This window comes from Myotis yumanensis, unplaced genomic scaffold, assembly GCF_028538775.1.
Source record: "Myotis yumanensis isolate MYYU_CA2020_CCGP unplaced genomic scaffold, mMyoYum1.0.hap1 SCAF_16, whole genome shotgun sequence".
Taxonomy (NCBI): Eukaryota; Metazoa; Chordata; class Mammalia; order Chiroptera; family Vespertilionidae; genus Myotis; species Myotis yumanensis.
The window spans coordinates 33,207,117-33,227,311 of NW_027223767.1; the positions used below are offsets into that span (position 1 = coordinate 33,207,117).

General features: G+C 50.6%; 1 protein-coding gene across 11 annotated transcripts in view; it reads left to right on the top strand.

The window, feature by feature from the left end:
• Positions 1 to 1,525: 1,525 nt before the first annotated feature.
• MAPT (microtubule associated protein tau) overlaps positions 1,526 to 20,195 on the top strand; it is a 76,692-nt gene continuing 58,022 nt past the window's right edge. For all 11 annotated transcript variants that reach the window (XM_070394845.1, XM_070394848.1, XM_070394856.1 and 8 more), the window contains exon 1: positions 1,526 to 1,659. The gene's annotated coding sequence lies outside the window, so the exon portion shown is untranslated. The remainder of the gene's footprint in view (positions 1,660 to 20,195) is intronic.

A 20,195-nucleotide genomic window follows, 5' to 3' on the forward strand; every position in this document is an offset into this window, starting at 1 on the left:
CAACCAAGGTACATGCGCTTGACCGGAATCGAACCTGGGACCTTTCAGTCCGCAGGCTGACGCTCTATCCACTGAGCCAAACCAGTTTGGCTGCTCACACCATTTGAACCTTCATCTAATTTAAGATTTTATTTTCTGGTCACTTAGATAAATGATAGATTCAAAAGTTCCTTGTTAAACACACACACACACAAAAAAAACCCTTCACTACTGGATTACCACTGAATGAGCCTGGTTTCAGAGTATTTGCTAAGAAAAGCAGTAGCCTTAGTCAATAACAAGAAAGGTGGAAAGAAAACAGGTGGAAAGGAAGCAGGCCCAGCGAAACTTATCTCCAACAGGGGGACCATTTGGGGAGACTCAGGTAAGGGTCAGGGTGCCCGAAAGCCACAAGCAGGCTGAACCTGGGGATGGCCCTGAGGTCCAGGGTGGAGGGACTGAGGAAACAAGCCCAAGACCTTTCCGAGACTGGATGTCACCCGAGGAGGATGTTAACGCATTCAAACCTGTGAAGAATTTTTGTGAGTTTATATGAGACAAACTATGGACAATTGCTGGGAAGCAGAAATAATGCTCTGGAAAAGGGCAGTTTTGCACCCTGTTTTACGGTATACACTGCAATCAAAAGAGGAGACGCAGTGGGTTACATACTAATAAAACCCACTGGTGATAGCTTAGGGAGGTGGGAGAAAGCAAAGCGAGGAAACCTCTGGGATTGGATAAAAAGTAAAATGATAGGCACACACTGCTTTCACTGGAGAGGGTGCAGGACAGTTAACAGTCAGCAACTCACTCAATAACAACGAGGGGTGTGTGGTCTCTGAAGAGCGCTGCCTGTGCTTTGAGGGGTCCAGAAAAAGGAGCATTACTTTGACATTCCAACCATATATCATAGATGCAGAAAGAAAATGGGCTCAGTTAAGGTAACGACTAACCTTTGTCAGGAAAGATACCGGCCTAGGACATGACTACTCACCATAAACTGCTTTTTAGTTTAAAAAGTTTTAATTTCAGACCATCCTTTGTGGTCACTTCGGGTCTCTGAGTTTGCAAGGCCGCCATGCAGGCCTGCCCTGAGCTGGGCAGCTTAGCACGTGGTCCCTTTTCGTCACCAAGGGCGAGAAAGAAGGGAGCGGCAGATCTAGGAGCGGGGCACCCAGCCTCTGCCCCACCCCAGGCAACAACCAAGCCTCCCTCTGGGGGAGAAAAACCCGCCGATAAAACAAAGGCTCCAGCCGGGGCGGGAAGACACCTGGAATGCGCGTGCGCCACGGAACGCGCGTGCGCGTGGCGGCCGGTCTCCCAGCCCGCGGGGAGGGGTGGGAAAAGGGAGGAGCCAGCCGGGAGGCCGGCGACCGCCGTGGGGTGGGGCGCTCGCGCGCGCCCACTGGTGGCCGGAGGAGAAGACGCCCGCGGAGGCCTCGCTGTCCGCCCCGCCCCTGGGGAGGCCGCGCTCCCGCTGCTCGCGCCTGCGCCGCCCTCCGTCTCGGGAGCGCGCCCTCCGGCTGGTGCGCGCGCTCGCAGTCTCCGCCACCCACCAGCTCCCACACCGGCAGCCGCACCGCCGCCGCCGCCGCCGCCGCCCACCTTCTGCCGCCGCCACCACGACACTTGCTCCTCGGCTTTCCTCTGCTGTCCTCGCCCTCTGTCTACAATCAGGTAGGCGCAAGGCTCTAAATTGTGCCTCCCCGCCCGCCCCCTGCGCCCGCATACGGCCGCCTCAGAGATGGGTTTCATGAGGTGGACATTGGTGGGGGGCATCGGTGAGGGCCACTCCCTGTGCTCTCTTCCTTCGGGAGCTAGGTGGCTTGGAAAGGGACCCATGCAAGGGATGCACACGTGTGTGTGTGTGTGTGTGTGTGTGTATGTGTGCACAGGTGTGTGCATGTGTGCGCAGGTTGCGCGTGTGTGTGCGGGTGTGTGCATGTGTGTGTGCGGGTGTGTGCTGGGGGTTCCACACGACCTGCTTCGCGCGGACCCGGGCAGAGGTTGTGCCCGCAGGGTGGGGCGCGGGTGGCGGTGACCTGGGGGAGGGGGCTGCCATGCTCTCTGGATCGCTGCCTTTTGCCGCAATGGGCGTGTGTCTATATGTGTGTGTGTTTGGGGGGGGGGTCCAATGAGGACCCCCCGAAGCCGAACCTGTAATCCGTTTTCTCTGACTCGGACTGCCATCGGCTCTGAGGAAGATATGGATCGGGTTCTAGAAGAGATGACTCCCCGCCTGCCCCTCCCTTCACCTCCCTGGCAGCGATTCCAATGGGGCTTTCGCTGCCCCTGATGTAAGGCTGTGGTCCACCCCCTCCCCGTTTTCCTCCTTCAGAAAACCGCTGGGGACATTTGGGGGCTGGGAGTGGAGTCGGGGAGATGGGGAGGGGTCCGGGCGCTGTCACTTTAGTTGCCCTTCCCCCTGCGCGTGCCTGGCGCCGAGACGCGAGCAGCGCCGTGCCCGGGAGAAGGTGGCGCGCGGATGCCAATGTGGAGGCTCCGAATGGCAGGGGTCACCTGGCCTTGTGCTGTGGAAGGTCTCGGCCGCAGCCGGTCCGGCTCGCCGGGCTCACAGCCTCCGGCCGGCGCGGGGCTGCAGGTGCACCTCGGGGCGGCCCCTTTCTCCGCGCTGCGCCGGCGCCCGGGTGTGCGCTCCCTGCCGGAGGCGCGGTGCCGGCGCGCAGGGCTCGCCCCTCACTGCGGCAGTGGGTGTGGACCCGGGTGGGCGAGAAGGGGGAGGGTAGACGATGCCTCCTCCCACTACCACCCCCTCTCTTTTTCGCCTCCGAACGCGAGGTGCCATCTTTTTACCGCGTGTCACGTCTTTGCGGTACCGTGCCAAGCCGGGTGGCTGGGCTTCGGAGGACAAGACGGGACTGTTATCAAGGAGGGAGGCGGCCATCGGCGCTGAGATCTTGGCGTCTTGCTGCTACGGGGTTGGGCACTGGGACGGCCACCCGGGATCTTCGTGGGGGCTCGCGGCTTTGTTTGTGGGGCTAACGTGAGCAGTGTTGCCAGCCTGCGTTTTTGCCTTTTATTCTATAAGGATGCTGAGCCAAGGTACCCTCTCCCTCCACCCCGTGTTTCGCCCCTTATTTCCGAGCCCTTTGTTAGGTCTCGGGGCTTGCTGGGATCGATGAACTCGAATCGCGGCCCCGCGGTCACGCGTGGAACGGGCGTGACACTGAGCGGCCCCTCCCGGAGTCCGGCCGCGCGCCAGGGAGCATCCACCGACTGAACGGGTGGATTCTAGGTCCCCGCGCGCTGGGAGGGTGTCTGCGAAGGGACGACACCCCACCCCATACCTGGAGCATTCTGGTGGCCACGCCCCACCAGGTGCCCACAGAGGAGCACCAGGGACCCCCGAGCGGGGGAGGGGGGCGGGGGGGGGCTCGCAGGCGGGGCCCCTCTCCACTTCGTGCCCTGTTGCTTCCCAGGAGGGCAAATGTGAGGAGGGGGCAGGAGGTTTCCTTCGGGGCTGCGAGCCACACCCATTTCCCCCCCTAGCCGACTTCGAGGGGGCGCCGAGGGGCGGTTGCCTTGGAAACCACAAGCGTTTGAGAACGGCCTTTAGGCATAGCCCTGCCCCTTCTAAACACAGATCAAGAACCTTGGGGTGCACGAAGCCGCGCCTGGGGGGTGTGGGGGGGGACTCTGGAGGGAGGCCCCCAACCCTGAGCCGGTGGCTCTTCCTAAGTGGCTTCCTGCGGCCACAACCACCAGACAGGCGTCCCGGAGGTATTTGTGGACGAGCACTGTTTTAGAAACGTGCGGGGTTTTCACTTCAGAGCCCGAATTCTCTGCCGCCCTTGAGCCGGGAATGAGGGGAGGAGGATGGCTACTGACGACCCCTGGCGAGCAAGGCCGAGGCTTGCCCTCCTGTAAGGAGCCGGTTCGCGCGGCTCTCTGGTTAATTCTATTGCTGAAAACGCGGGGGGGGGGGGGGGGGGGCGGGGAGCTCAGTTCTGCGAAGGAGAACATTTTAGGGGCCAAATCATCCAAGCGTGTGGCGCAGATGGAACCGAGTATCCGGCCAATGGCTCGCGTCGGGGTCTAAGAGTGGTAGAGACTCAAGGATGGACCGAGCATCTCTCCCTTCTCCCGCATCCCACCCGGCCCCGCGCGGGGCTTGAGATTCCGGGACCAGACAGACAGACAGACAGCGGTTCTCGGGGCAGACCGCAGGCAGAGGTCCCTTCCTGTCGGTTACCCGAGAGTGTTTAGTCCCATGCCGGGAACAAAGCCCAGTCCACCCGTCCGAGATTTTGTCGATTTTGGAATCTGTTGCCGGTTTGATGGGGCGCTTGGGTTCACAAAGCCTGGGGGGCTGTTGAGAGAGGAATCCCGGAGGCGGGGGTCGGGCCATCCCTGGCTCTGCGCCGGAGGATCTGGAGGGAGGTAGCGTCTGCGCCCGCGCTCAACCGGCCCTGCGTCCCCAGCAGGAGAGGCTATTTTACGTCTCTGAAGACCCCACCTGGCCTCTGGCGCTCAGGAACCTGTAACTCCACGCCCGGTGGTTGGTCCGGGCTGGGACAGCGACTGCCAGACCTGCCCTTACAGCCACCTTGAGCTTAGGCTCAGCAGGACGGCTTTGAGTTTTATCTGATCCCAGTCTCTCCAAATGGCTCATCCTACAACAGAACGAGAAATGCCTTTCCTCCCATCATTAATTAAGGTATTCTTTTACTTGTAAAATCTTTATTGTTGAAAGTATTACAAATGACCCCCTTTTTTCCCCCATTGACCCCTTCTACTCTGCACCCCCTCCTCCCCAGGGTATTCTCTTTTTTTATGATGCTGCTTACCTTTATCCATTCCCCATCTCCAAACCCTTCCTCTGAATGAATAAATTAACCACACACACCTCTCCACCCCCAGCGCCCAGTCCGAGTGACTCTTGAAGCTAATCAGTTCCTTGACCGGCCTTTGCTTCTGTAACAGGTTTACTGCAGTAACCTGGCCTGACCTTTGGGGTTAGCCTTTGGACAATTTGGGGAGGGGATTGTTGGCTTTGCTGCTGCTGTTGTTTTTGCATGAGTGACAGTCTATAACTGTGAGTCCCTAACCTGGTCTGCTTATGCCCATCATGGAAGGGCGTGGCTTTTAAGTGGCTTCTAGTATCAGGCACCAATCCCCTGAGAGGAACAAAAGAAATGGATTAGTCCCACAAATTGCAAGCAGAAAACACAGAATCTGTTTCCTTGAGGAAGGGTCAGATGTATTCCTTTCGGAAAAGATCCCCCTTTATTGAACATGCTCTTTGGTCCACATGCCCTTTGAGGTCAGTGTCAGCCTGCAGACATAATAGGATTGTGGTGCCCTTTGTTTAGGCTGAAATTTTCTTCTGCGCCTTTAACATCGGTTTATGAAGCTCATTTGTTGAAAATTTTAGAAATAGTGTTTTATTCCACCTTCCCGCAGCAATCGGGGGGCTGCAGCTGGGAGACAAACCCTCTCACCTTGCAAAGGTGTTGCTGCCCAAGAATTATTTTCCTGTCTCCAGGTGCCATACTCCTGCCACCTCCGCCAGCTTCCTTTCCTGCACAGATGACCCCCATCTGAGGGTGGGAGGCAGTGTAAGGCCAGCCCAGGATGGTTTTTGAGCTTTGGGGGTTCTTTGATTAGGAAACATCCTTTAAGTATGCAGCTAGACTCGGCAACCACAAAACGCAAACTTGAATGACTTCCAGGTGGATTATTTTCTTTTTTTTTTTCCTTTGTTGCTATTTCAGCAGGCTCTGAGTGTGCCCCGATCAGGAGCACTAGAGCATTAACCCCCAGAAGTGTCTTTTGTGCTTCAGCTACGCAGGTAGATGTGTGAGTGCTTTGAGGGCAGATGGTGGTTTTTCCTGGATACCCAGTGCAGGGCAATGTCCTGCAAATGTAGAGAGACATTAGGTTTGGCCTAGTGGACTCAGAACAGACCTCCTGAGTGCACATCGTGGCTTCTTGCCTCACTGTGGGACCGAAGCCATGTTGTTTAGCCTTTGGGGCTTTTGGAGTTTTTCATTGTCTGTAACTTGGGGTTCAGTAGTACCTCTCCCAAGGGGGATGCAGTGCTTAGCCCAGGGCCTGGTACTTAGTAACTGCTCAGTAAATGGCCTTTTGGGCAGCCACCACTGGATCAACACTGGTGATTGGATAAGTGTACAAAGGCATCTACTGACCCTAGTGATGGGATAAATTGTATCAGATAAATCCTTACACGGCATAGTGATCAGGATGGGAAAAGCGGGCCGCTGCCCAGCTCTCCTGGAACCAAGCATTGTTGTTTGGGTGGAAGTGGACCCCCCCAAAAATCGCACACGCCCATGTTTAAATGTACACACAGGACCTTGCCACAGGCGAGCAGAGTGACGTATCATCTGTTGTCCCTGCTTCTGTCCTCTTCCTTCCTGAAATCCGCTCCACGCCAGGAATAGACTGTGTACTCTCCACGCCAGCCGGAGCGAACCGCCCTCCCTCCCACCCTCCTGGGATTGGAGACCTGGTTCAGCATCTCAGGTTTAGAGATCTTACTAATTTACTCATTGACTACCAAGCAAGCACTGATGGGGGTTGAGAAATAATAGAAATAACAGAAGGCAGTTGAGGAGAGATTTCTACAAATGAAATGTTTAGAGTGTTGAAGTCAGAACACTGGCAAACATGCTTCACAGTGGGCAGTTCAGAGTAAGTGGAAAATGTTAAATAAAGCAAACTCTAGCCCTAGGCAGTTTGGCTCAGTGGATAGAGTGTCAGCTTGCGGACTGAAGGGTCCCACATTCGATTCTGGTTAAGGGCACATATGTAGGTTGCAGGCTCGATCCCTGGCCCTGGTCGATGTGTTTCTCTCACATCAATGTGTTTCTCTCTCTGTCTCTCCCCCTCCCTTCCACTCTCTCTAAAAATCAATGGGAAAATATCCTTGGGTGAAGATTAACAACAACAAAAAAAGCAAGAAAAGAAAGCAAACTCTACAGAAAACTTCAAGTATTTGATAAGCACAGTCATATCTGATTAATCAGTTCAGCTTAAGCAGCCTTCTTGCCATGAAATGAAGACTGAGAGTCATAATACATCAGTTTTTAAAAAGTCATTAAAGCAGAAAATCATAAAAAAGGATACATACAATTTCAAACATTTTACTTTAACTTAAACTGGATGAAAGAACATTTATCCCCTTGTCTTTTTTTTTTATTTAAATTCTTTATTGTTTAAAGTATTACATAAGTCTCCTTTTTCCCCCATTGACCTCTCCCAATAGCCCCCTGTTTTTTGATATAGGGCCAAGCCTTCTCTTTGTGTGTGGCCAGCTCGTTGAAATTCCATGTGTGTGCGTGTGCGTGTGCATGTGTGTGTGTGTGTGTGTGTTTTGCCTAAGACATAGTGCATTGCATAGGACTGCCGATTTAACTTTCTTGGAAAAAGGAGTTACACTGAGGAGTAATCTAGAATCCCTCTAGAGTTTTACTGTTATTTTATGGTTGTTATCCCATTTGACAGTAAAAAAAAAATAATGATTTTAAGAATTCATCTTTTGTTTAATACTTGTGTTTCATCAGCTTGCACCTTAAGTTATATGATCGTTGTAACAACTATGATGGACCTAGAAGGTTGGCTGTGGTAGGAGGAGACTAGCTGTGGAGGTCAAGCCCTGTGGACCCAGCCTTGAATATTTACAGTCCTTCACTCCTGCTTCTTACCTGGTATCAGTTAGGAAACAGCCTAGTGTGAAGACCGCATGGCGCCCTTTCCCTGTCTTCCAGGACTAGCACAGCACTTTGAATTCATTCACATAGAATCCCAACTTAAGGGGCGTTGCAAAATTTCCACTGAAGACTCAAAATAAATTAAATTCCCTTAGAATATTAACTCCCCTAAGTAAAGGAGTTTTAGGTCAAGGTCTAACACTTAAAAAACACAAAACTGTTTAAGATCATTGAGTTAGAATTAATCTGAAGCCATTGATAATGATGTTTCATTCATGGCCTTTCTGTGATCTTGTCCACTCCACTGCCAAATCAGGCATCAAAGAGAATAAGAACAGAATTATCTCTGGTTCCAGCTGTTAGTTTTCCTTGCGGCCTATGGCTGTTTTCTGGTTTCCCAGGAAGGCTGGGTGATGTTGTCTTGGGACCTATGTCCGCAGTTGTACTCCAGAAAGTCCAGGGATATACTTTCATCCTTGTGTCCTCCTCCCCTGGACACCAGGGATACTAAAGGAGCCCTGGGTCCGTAATCACCTGTCATGTGATGTACAGCCAAGAAGGAGTGCTGGGAAGGAGGGAGCAACTCATGGAACCATGGAACCGTGCCCCACCCCCAGCATAAAGCCAGCTCTTCCCCCTGAATTAGAACCGTTGTTCTAAATTTTGTGTCAACAGAATTGTCTTGGATCAAAGCCAATTCCGACATTATTTATAGGTCATTTCAGAGATGCTTATTTTTAATTTTTCTTAATTGGATAGTGACACCAAACCATTGTCTTACCTCACCCCTCTCCCATGGCCTCCCCCTCAAAAAGAGGTTTATTTGATAATTAATCGTCTAAAGCCAAATGTTTGCCCTCACCTGTTTGGCTCAGTGGATAAAGCGTCAACCTGTGTACCGAAGGGTCCTGGGTTCGATTTTGGTCAAGGGCACGTATCTCGGTTGCAGGCTCCTCCCAGGCCCAGGCCCTGGTCCGGGTGCGTGAAGGAGGCAACCAATTGATGTGTTTCTCTCACATTGATATTTCTCTCTGTCTTTCCCTCTATCTTCCATTCTCTCTAAAAATCCATGGAAAATATCCTCAGGTGAGGATTAACAAACAAACAAACAAACAACAACAAAAAAACAGGAAAAAAAAAAATAAAGCCAAATGCTTAAATGCCCAAGAGAAGGTTACAATTTAAAGAATCTTTTTGATTTAAAATATATATGCGTATAAATATTACAATTATATATCATATATATTTATAAAAATATAAATATATATTTACGTGTGAGAATATTCATTACCTCATATTTGTTGTATATCTGGATTTTTTATATTGGGTGGAGCTGAAAACCTGAACAGCTTTCAACTTCAGTATTGATAATGCATCAGAACTTAAATCAACATGTAAATAAGCCAAGCCAGGGTTATATATACAAATAAAACAGTAGTATATAACCTGCTACATTGGGGCACAGTAATAGTTGTGATGTAGATTCATATGAACCTGTCCCTCTCAAAGCTGCCCACTGTGGAGCCTCACCAGAGTAGCTGTTTGAGAGAGTCACGAGCCCTTCTGCCACCCACTTTCTGTCTTGTCTCTTCCCAAATACCAGGGACATTTTACCCTGGCCCCAACTTGCCACCAAGCAGATTCTGCCTCTGCCGTCATCATGAGGCCAGCTTAGAAACGAAGGATTTCACAGAACATCCCTAAATCCACTCGAATAATGGACTGATTACGCACAAACGCACCTGAACCTTCTTATACCTATTTAATCTTTTCCCTGGGGTTAATCCTGTGGGGATAGCGTGCCTCCTGGGTACCTCTCCACTGAGTTCACGTCTTCCTCCTCAGGCTCCGAAGCCCCTCCCTTCTTAGCAGACACAGGAAGGGGTGGCTGCACTCTGTTCCCTGCAGAGTGTTAATAGAGATGGAATAAATTGACATAAATCCCCTTCAATGTCACTAAAGTGCTATAAATAATTACAAACCAGCGTTTGATGTCTGATGGGAAATACAGGGGAAATTTTTTTTGACTGCTAGGATTCATGTTATAAGTTGGCAATCTGGGCCAAGTTAAAAACAATTTTTTGTAGGATCTTATCATTTATTGCCAGCAAGACTGAATTCCAGAATTTGGCCAACCCCTCATGTTGTGGGCTTCTGCTATCACCGCTGCTTGGGCTTGCCAATCCTTGAATTTAATTGCCACCTTACCTTCCTATTTACCAACTAAGAGGCTTGTGGCAGAGATTAAAATTTCCTGATGTAGTGTTGTATGTCAATTACACCTCAATAGAAACAAATTCTCCTATTAATGGGCAAAATATAAGATTTCCTGTGCCTCCATTTTTCCATTTGTAAAACAAGGATTATGCAATCTCCCCCCAACCCCACCCCCCTCAGAATAGCCAATAATGTGGTCTCACGGGATAGTCACAGAACTGAAATAAAATAGTCTGAGAATTCCTTTGGGCTTCTCAGAAGACAATTGCCACACAGAGGGGTATGCCTCGTGGGGGCCACAGTCAGGTGCCTGATCTGAAGTCTCTCATGGGCCGAGTGGAGCCTGACGTCTGATATGGTGCAGCTGCCACCACCTCCCTCCCTTAGCACCAGCCAGATGGTGCCGACCGGGCCCCAGGGGTGAGCCCCTGTCAGCAGGGCCCAGGCCGGGGATGGATGAACAGACAGCCTGGTCCACCCTGTACTGGCCTGGTCTGTCCCCTTTTTTGGAAAAGGAGACCCAAAGCCAGGATGCAGGACAGGGTCGAGGGTGCCCTTAATGTCACCTTAAGGGACAGCCAGCCCCTGCCGATGCCGACTTCTTCAGAAAGGGGCTGGGACTTCCTTGGCTGGCGTGAATTTCCTGGGAGCCTTTCTGTTTTCTCAGCAAGGGCGGGGGTTCAGTTTCCCCCTAATCAGACTGGGACTTGGTGAAGCATCTCATCTTCTAATTATGCCCAGGGGGCAGCCTCTTCCTGCCACTCAGTGTTTAGCACGTGACGGGAATCGATTAAGGCAAGGGTGATTAAATTAAAGGCCGGATTTGACTTTGATGGTATAATAAATACTCTGATGGCTGGTGGTGAGAGACAAGGTGAAGGCTCACTCGTCGAACCGCTTGCACTTGGAATCTGAATTGAGCCGGAGCTGGGCTGTAGTCGCTCACCTCTGCCCTGTGCCTGGAGGGTACCTCGTGAACATGGATGGTGGGAAGTTTCAGGGCATGTGGGTTGCCCCATCCTGACAACAGCTGCTCTACTCCTGGCTGCCTTGAGCAACATTCCTGAGCGCCTATGGGCCCCACATCATCAATCCCCCCACCCCCCACCTTGTTATCCTACTCTCCCCAAAGCTGCCTCAATACACCCTTGTCCCTTCCACTTTGGTCATTGAAACCTGCCAACTTCCCATCCCCATGTGGCAGATCTTGGAGTCTCAAACTCTTCTTCTCTACTTACATCTTAGAACAGCCTTAACCATCAGTTCCTTCCTCCTAGACATGGCCCTTCCCTTTCCATCCTCGCCAGTTCTAAAAGGAACATGGGCCTTATTATGTCACCCTCAATGATTATGGAAACAATAATGAATTGTTCCTAATTTCAATTCCAAAATTCACATCCAGTCCACTTTGCAGACCATTGACAAATTATTCGCCCCGGAGTGGCCGTGTCATGTGCCCTACCCCGTCCAAGCCCTGTCCTTGACTGGGGGGTGTCTGCCCCTCGCTAAGTTAAGTCAAGACCCACCCTGCACTGCCCAACCAGGTCCCCATGCCTGGGCTCAGACTCCCTGCCCAGTCAGTCCTAATGGTCCAGTCCCACTGCTGGCCAGCCTGCCTCTTGGCCCCTTCATAGACATCATGCTCTCTCTTCCCCTCCCCCTTTTTAAATCACCTTGACCTTCCTCAGTCTCTGTCCTGCCTAAAGCAGTTGTTACAGTCAACAAGATCTGGAGGCCTCTCCACTTTTCATCTCTCACCAGTCATCAGCACCGCAGGGGTTAAGGCTTAATTATTTCCTTCTTGCCTTGAGTGCAGAGCTCAACTCCCCACTGGCTCTAGGTCCTTTGAGGGCAAGGCTGTGTCTTATATGGCTTTCCTGCTCCCGAGTGTCTTGCCTGTCACAGAGCTGGGCTCCTACGAAGCTCAAAATAACTACTCTCGATTAATGCAGTTGGATGCTAATAAATCAAATAGGCTGATATTAGATGAGTTTTACCTGTTTAAATAAAGCAATCCCTCAACCTTCGAGTACATGGTTCTATTTCTTGCTCTATATGCTTGAAAATAATAAAAATCACATTTCCTTCAAAATAGTCTATAATTGTTGCTTTGCCCTACTTCAGACCAACTCACACCCCCTGTTGGTCCAAATTAGTTTTCCTGTATGAAGATGCTGATAATAATGGTAGTAGCAGTTGCATTTCTTTTACTAAAAACATGGTCTCATGTTACCCTCACTCCCCCACAGGCAGGGATTCTCATCCTCCTTGTGCAGAGGAGCAAACTGAGACCCAGAGCTGTCACAGCTGTGGAGGGAGCCAGAGGGCACCTCACTCAGCCCAGGACCTCGCCTTGCTGCCTGCGAGTCCTCAGAGCCTCCTCCCAGGCCCCGCCCTCCACGCCAGTGCCAGCAGACAGACATATCCTAGTGCCAATGACCATGGGGGCCGTGCCCTCCAGCCCCTGTGAATGGGTCACATGTAACCTGAGCCTGGAGAAAGTATTTTAAACCGAAAGCTGGCCTCTAAACTGGGCCACTAAATTTGGTTCTGTCGCCGGTGACAACAGAACCAAATTTAGTGTCGTGGGCAGGTCCACACTTATCAAATCAGAGAAGCTCATTTTCTTCCAGCTCTGACAAAGCAGGAATAATGTTCACACCCCCTGCACCTCCATGAAGGGGTACGTGTGACTGACCAAGGCTGGAAAGTGTGGCCGAGAGGAGCCCAGTACACAAACTCAGGGATGACATTCAGGTTCCCAGGCAGTGTCCACAGGGAGAAATTTCATTCAAAGAGGATGGTTTCCTTGGGCCAGGCAGACAGAGTAAGCGCCTGCTGTTAGGAAAAAGGGTCACAGCTAAGCGGGTGGGGGCTGAACCTGCATCACCCAGCCTCCTGGGTTCCTGCCTCACCTCCCCCCACAACCCCGCCCCTTACTCAACAGTCCACTTTATTTCCCTCCTGTCTGCACCAGCACCGGCCACACGGTGGGACCAGGAAAACGGGGAGTGGTGGTGAAGAGAGACGGGAAGGGCAGACCTGGCTAAGTAACACATCTTGTAGTACAAGTCATTTTTCCGTAATTAAAAGCTAAAATGATTGCTAGAATTTAGAGATAATAAATTGGGTTTCTCTCTAAGCTACTAGTTTTAAAGCAAGTTTATTAAAATGTCCTGCTTTCACATTACTAACACCCATTATGTTGTGTTTAATTTCCACAGTTTGTCTGATCCCACTTTTGGGGGCTTCCCCAGGGAACCAGGCTCCCCAACACATTCATCAGTTGGGCAATGTTTTATTCACCTGTGTATCCTCAGTGCCTAGCACAGCACATGGCACAGAATACACATTCAGCAATTGTTTGGTGAATGCATGAATGGATGAGTGGATTCAATACTGATTAAAAATTAAGGACTTTCCTAAAGAGACCTGGGAACAGAAAGAGAAACAGGTACATTGTATACTTGTTCATCCTTCTACTTTCTTGGAGGGTGGACAGTTACAGGTCTGCATTTGGAGTTTGGGGTGCTAATCGTGGAAATACATGAACTATTTGCCATAACCTTTTAAACAAGTTAAATCTTCAGACTAATCCAAGCCTTTAGATTCTGAAAACCAGAATGACACCATATACCATGAGCCCTGCTTCAAAGACAAAAGACCTTGGCCTGGCCTGTGTGACTCAGTGGTTGAGCATCAAACTCTGAACCAGGAGGTTTCGGTTTGATTCCCAGTCAGGGCACCTGCCTGGGTTGCGGGCTTGATCCCCAGTGTGGGGCTTGCAGGAGGCAGCCGATCAATGATTCTTTCTCACCATTGATGTTTCTATCCCTCTCTCCCTCTCCCTTCCTCTCTGAAATCAATAAAAAATATATTTTTTAAAAAGAAAAGAACAAGACCTTGATGAGCAGGGTTGGGTCTGTGGTCTGGTCCCCACGCTCATGTCAGGAAGGATGGTGAGCAGTTGAAGGCAAACCACTTATGCCCCCATCAGCTCAGCCTAGGGAGGGATGTCAGATGTAGCAAATTAAAACACAGGATGCCAATCGAGGTGTCTCTCTCACATTGATGCTTCTCTCTCTTTCCCTCTCCCACCCCCTTCCTCCCTTCCACTGTCTCTAAAAACAAATCAATGAAAAAAATATCCTCAGGTGAGGACTAACAAAAAACATACAAACACGCAAACAAACAAAAAAGCATGGGATGCCTAGTTAAATTTGGATTTCAGATGAGCAACAGATATTTTTTAGTGAAGTGTATTAGTGCTACCTAATGTTCCCCAAAGATATCAGATATCAAAGATAACCCAGAACCTGTGCATTTGACCTTGTTTGGGGAAAGGATCTTTGCCAATGTGATTAAATCAAGGACCTTCAGATGGAGATTGTCCTGTATGATCTGGATGGATCCTAAACGCAATCACCTGTGTCCTTAGGGGAGCAAGGCAGAGAAATTAAAAACACAGAAGAGGTGTCCTTATAAAAAGAGGAAATCTGGAGGTGGACACACACACAGGAAGAACACCACGTGAAGATAAAGGCAGAGATCAGGGTGATGCTGCCATAAGCCAAGGACACCACAGACTGCCAGCAAACCGCTAGAACTAGGCAAGAGGCATGGAACGGCTTCTCTCTCACGGTCCTCAGGAGGAAAGCAACCCTGCTGACAATTTGATCTTGGACTCTAGCCTCCAGAACTGTGAGACAATAAATGTCCATTGTGTGAGCCACCAGAAATCCTATATAATAAAAGGCTAATATGCAAATAAACTGAACAACAGAACAACCGGTCACTATGATGCCCACTGAGCACCAGGGGGCAGATGCTCAATGCAGGAGCTGCCCCCTGGTAGTCAGCATGCTCCCACAGAGGGAGCACCGCTCAGCCAGAAGCTGGGCTCACTGCTGGCGAGTGCAGCAGTGGTGGCAGGAGCCTCTCCCGCCTCTGCGGCAGCGCTAAGGATGTCTGACTGATGGCTTAGGGGAGCCAAGGGCATCCCCAAGGGCTCCTGGACTGCGAGAAGGTGCAGGCTGGGCTGAGGGACCCCCACCCCAAGTTCACGAATTTCATGCACTGGGCCTCTAATAATACGTAAAAGTAGAAGCACAGCAGAGAAGATGATGTGAGGACGGAGACAGATGGACATCGGTGAGAAGTAGATGCTGACAGCCACCAGAAGCCGGAAGAGACAAGCACAGGATTTTCTCCTAGAGCTTCCAGAGAGTGTGCAGCCCTGCCAACACCTTGATTTGGGCCCAGTAATTCTGGTTTCAGACTTCTGGCCTCCAGAACTATGAGAAAATAAATATCTGTTGTCCTAAGCCACTCAGTTTGTGGTAATTTATTACAGCAGCCACAGGAAACTAATACAATAAGTATGAGCCATGCCATCTTTGGGACATATTTAACTAAAAAAAAAATTATTTGTTGTTTATCTCAAATTCAAATTTAACTGGACATCCTGTATTTTTTCTGGCCACCCTAATTCCCAGGGCCAAAGAAAGGGCTTTTGAAATGCCCAAGAAAGCTGGTGTACGCTGTCAGAAAGTAGCCTTCTGTAAGCTAGGAGTATTTGTAAGCACAGCCAACTGAACCAATTTGAACTTTAATAACTACCCTCTGAACAAAAAGGGGGGCAATCAGACAGGTGTTAATGATTTATTCTTTCAACAGTCATTTGAGCACTTCCTATGAAACGAGCTCTGGGTAAGGGTGGAGGAGTTAGGCATGAATCTGGTACATCTAGGCTGAGCCACAAGCCATGCCAGATAACGCACGTGAAATACTGCCCTTCACAGCTCCAGTGGTTCTGCGGTGCATTTCCGATACCTGAGCCGCCCCTGGGAATCTCGCACCCTTTCATTGTGGGATGGTGGGGCCCACGCAGCCGAGCAGCCTGGCCATTCCTGGTTGCTGAATGCGAGGACTTTGCAGCAGACCTGAACTGGAGCGAGAGGCAGATGTGGCAGGACATGCTGGCTCTGGATTCCCAGGAAGTAGATGCAAAATGTCGCTCTCATTCCTATCAAATGACACTCTACAATGAGTGGGACAAAGGGGCAAATGTTAAAGACAAGCATGGCCCCTTTTCCCCTGCAAAAAGGGCTGTCCCGCCCAGGCCGGGACACCAGTCTTCCTGCGGAGGGTTCCTCTCACTTGGGGCTCCATGAAACCTGGACAGTCCCTGGACCCTCAGACTTTTCATGATGCTCACGAATGTGCAGTGTTAGAGCTTTAAGGGGACTTGGGCACCCAGAACAGACAGGGGGGTCCTAAGACAGCCCAGAATTGTTCCAGAAACTTTACCAAAATACCTATCCCTGGGAAAAGAGAAGAACAGGTAGTTTACAGGGGAAAGGGGGGAGGGGGTGGCTAAACATGAAAAGACACTTGACCTCACGCATAATTAAAGGACTGCTGATAAAAACCAGTGAGAGGCCACTATTGGTAAATCAGATGGCACGGGTCTAGATGGGTAATAACCTGCAGCTGGGCTAGGTGGGTAGGGGCAGGAGACAGCATTTTTATTCTATACTATTATCTACTTAATTTTTTTTTTTTACCGTGTATATATTGCCTTTGGGAAATAAAAGATAAATTCGTATATATGCTCAGGCCCCAGCTCACTTGAAAAGGATTGAAATATCTGGAAGAAGGTTCTTCCAAAGGCTCCCCAGGTGACGCAGGTGTGCCTGTCACCCCCTCGTGAGCAGCTGTGACCTGGCCTCACCCTCTCGTTTCACAGAGGGACCACAGGGCTGTGGCTAGGCCTTTGGGGGCCAGCCTGGGCACTTCACCACCTTAGACAAAGGAAAATTCCCGGTGAGCTGCAGGAATAGAACTCACAGGAGCTCACACACACACGGTACGTAATGGAGTACAGGGCACCTTCGGGAGTGCTCCCGTGGATGTAGAAGGGGGTGGGGTAGGAGGCCAAGGGGAGAAAAGCTTCTGTGATTTTTTTAAAAAAATATTTTCACTGATTTTAGAGAGAGGAAGGCAGAAGGAGAGAGAGAGAGAAATCAGTGATGCAAGAGAATCATTGATTGGCTGCCTCCTGCACAACCTGGGCATGTGCCCTCCTGGTTCATAGGTCAACGCTCAACCACTGAGCCACACTGACCAGGTGCTCTGTGTTATTTAGTGTCTGACCCTTGTCGGGCTTTGTGACAACCCTGACTAGCCCCATGAGCCACCCTGGTCCCCAGAATGCCTGATAACCTGCATTCCAAGTGAGAACCCCGTGGGCAAGTTCCCTGAGGCCAGGCGAGGTGACGATTTTAATGCCCAATTCTTTTATATAAGAAACAACCTCGACAGTAGTTTTTCTCTTAGTGCCTTCACACAAATGACTTCATTTCATCCTCCAGCCACTCCAGGCCAGGGGGTGGCACTTCCTGTTTGGAAGGGGAAGACAGAGAAGCTACCATTGCAGAATCTGGGCCCTTCCGCAGTGGGGACAGGGGTGAGGCGCTTTCTGGTCTCAGGGCCTGGGTCAGGGCCTGTCTCCCACCTGGCACCACAGCCGTCTCTTCTGGAGTAACTTCCATGGTGCAGATTCCACACCCTGCTCCACAGGCCCTTCCAGAGCACCTGCAGAAACCCCCACAGGCCTTCAAGGACGAAGAGCACAGCCCCAAGACCCTGCTCTATGGGACGCTACCCACACCCAGAGAAGCAACAAGACACTTCTAGTCTTCCCTTTCAGATACAGGAGGTTCCAGCCAATCCTCCAAGGGCCTTGGCTCAGTTTCAGTTATTGGGCTGTCCTGTGGGCACCCTCCAGAGGGGCAAGCATGGCAAGAGTGTAGGCTTCCTGACCCATGGCCTGAGTGTCTCCACTGTTCCTTCGTCAAGGGCCACTCTGCTTGGCCTGTAGGACCCAGAACTCCCAGAGCCATGGATGTGGAAGAACCCCCAGAGGCCAACCTGATCCCACCCCTGCCCAAACCTCCTCTTCTGCCTTCCTTACAGAGTCACCCCAATTTGTTTGTGATGGCCAGTCTCAGCCTCAGCAACCCTCTAACAAGGGGGCTGGTAGGGAAGAGAAAGGTGGGACCAGTAGAGAAAGATGTAAGTGTTGGGAACAGCCCCCAAACATGTGACATCCTTAGAATGAGTCACCCACTTTCCCTTCAACCGCCTTTTCTCCTCTAGGAAGGACACCCCCCACCCCCTCTCCTCACACCTCCCCTGCTTTCTGAGGTTATACTGAGAAGAATCCACAGAGGTGCCAGCACAAGGTGTTAATGTGAACAGATGCCAGAGCCACTTGAGGAATGAGGTAACAGCCCAGAGAGGTAAAGTGACCTCCCCAGAGTCACACAGCTGGACCAAAGCTGGGCCAGCACAGGTCTCCTCCTCCACACTCAGACCCCCTCCTGGGACCACTTCCTCTTCATTTCTTGGGATCTCACATACTGGTCCTTCCTGGCAGGCCTGCCTTCAGTGGCTGGAGGGGGACCTCAGACCCACCTGGCAAGGGGCCAGCCTGAGGTGGAGGGAAGGAATCCAGAGCACGGGGTTGGGGAGAGCCTGGCCTTAGCAGGTCCCTAAGAGCTGCCAGGAGAGGTGCACAGAGCACGCTCTGGCCAGAACAGAACAGTGCTGACTGGGTCATCCGAGCCAAGCACTTTGACCTCCGGGAGTGTGGGCATTTGCTTCTTCCTTCCTAAAACCCCCAAATCTCAGTAACGACAGAAATCAAATGAAATGGTCAAATCACATTGGTTATGTTTCCAGTATTCCCTGCCCCTCTTCCACCACTCAGAAAGCTCGCTTAGCTTTTCTTTTTCCCATCTGTTTCTGTCCTCTCCTCTCCTGACTCCTTCCTGTCAGCATTTAGGAGGTTTAAATGATTCCCTTCTTTAAAGCAAAATACATGCCCTCTCCGGTCAACCACCTTAGTTCTCTCCTCCTCTTCCCAGCCTGATGTGTTGTTGTTGTTTTTTTAATATAGTTTTAATTATTTCAGAGAGGAAGGGAGAGGGAGAGAGATAGAAACATCAATGATGAGAGAGAATCATTGATTGGCTGCCTCCTGCATGCCCCACACTAAGGATGGAGCACACAACTGGGCATGTGCCCAGACCAGGAATTGAACCGTGACCTCCTGGTTCAGAGGTCGATGCTCAAGCCAAGCTGGCCAGGCCTGATGTGTATTAAAGTGTTGTCAACACTTTTGCAACCTCTGTTTTCTCCCAACATGCCCACCCTCCTCAGCTGAATTCAGGCTGGACTCAGCTCCCTATCTTTCTACTATAACCACTTGTATTAGTCAGCAAGGTCAGGTTTATGCTGCAGTAACAAGCAAGTCTGAAGTGCCAGTGGCTTCACACATCTGGCACCACAGCTTCTCTAATCTTCCCGCCTTAAGGGTCATTTTAGAGTTCTTTGAGAGCTCTCTGGCTTGGGGCCTTTGTATATGCTGTCCCCTCTATGTGGAATGTTCTTTACTACCCTCTCCCTTTCACCTTGCTAACTTTATTCATCCTTCAAGCATCCCTTTCTCAGGGAAGTTTTCTCCAACCCCCAGACTATATAAGTCCCCGTCTCACACTCCTATGATCCACTGTCCTCTCCTTGTGACACTTGTCTCACTTGATTGTCGACTGTGTCCCTCACTAGGTGCATTCACAAGGGCAAGCAAACCAAGGCTCAGGGTGTTTAAGTCACTTGCCCAAGGCCACACAGCCAGTAAAATTACAGAATCAGAATTTGAACGCAGATTTCAACTCCAAAGCCTGTGTTCTTTCTCCTATCCATGGTTAATTTTTAAATTTCTGCGATTAAACTGTTCCTCTATCTGTGATACTGGCTTCTCGTCCATAGAAAAGGGTGACTAATGTTCGGATTTTCTAGCACAGGCTCATTCCAAATTTGTTTAATTTTGCTTTGTCACGGTTGCCCAGATCCCCTACCAGAAGACTGGGAAGTAGGTCAAGGCTGCAGGGACCACACACTCTGGCTGCTGTGAGGGCTGGCCTCTGGTTTCCACGATGGGCAGGGGCCAGATCCTGCCAGGAGCGCCACCCTCTGCCAGTCCTGCAAGGATTTCTCATCCTTGGCCCTGAGAAGTCATCATGAACCTTCACATCACTGAGCTTTATATTCTAAAGTGCATTGTCATGGTGGCTGCTGTGTGAGGTGGTAGACGGGGAAAGGATCACTGGGCATCAACAGGGACATTGCTAGTCTGGGGAAAAACTCATCTTCCTTCTTTTACAGTTTTGTGGATGATTGAAGCTAATTGATCATTGAAGGGGTTGGTTCACATGCCACTTTACGGGACAGTGGCAC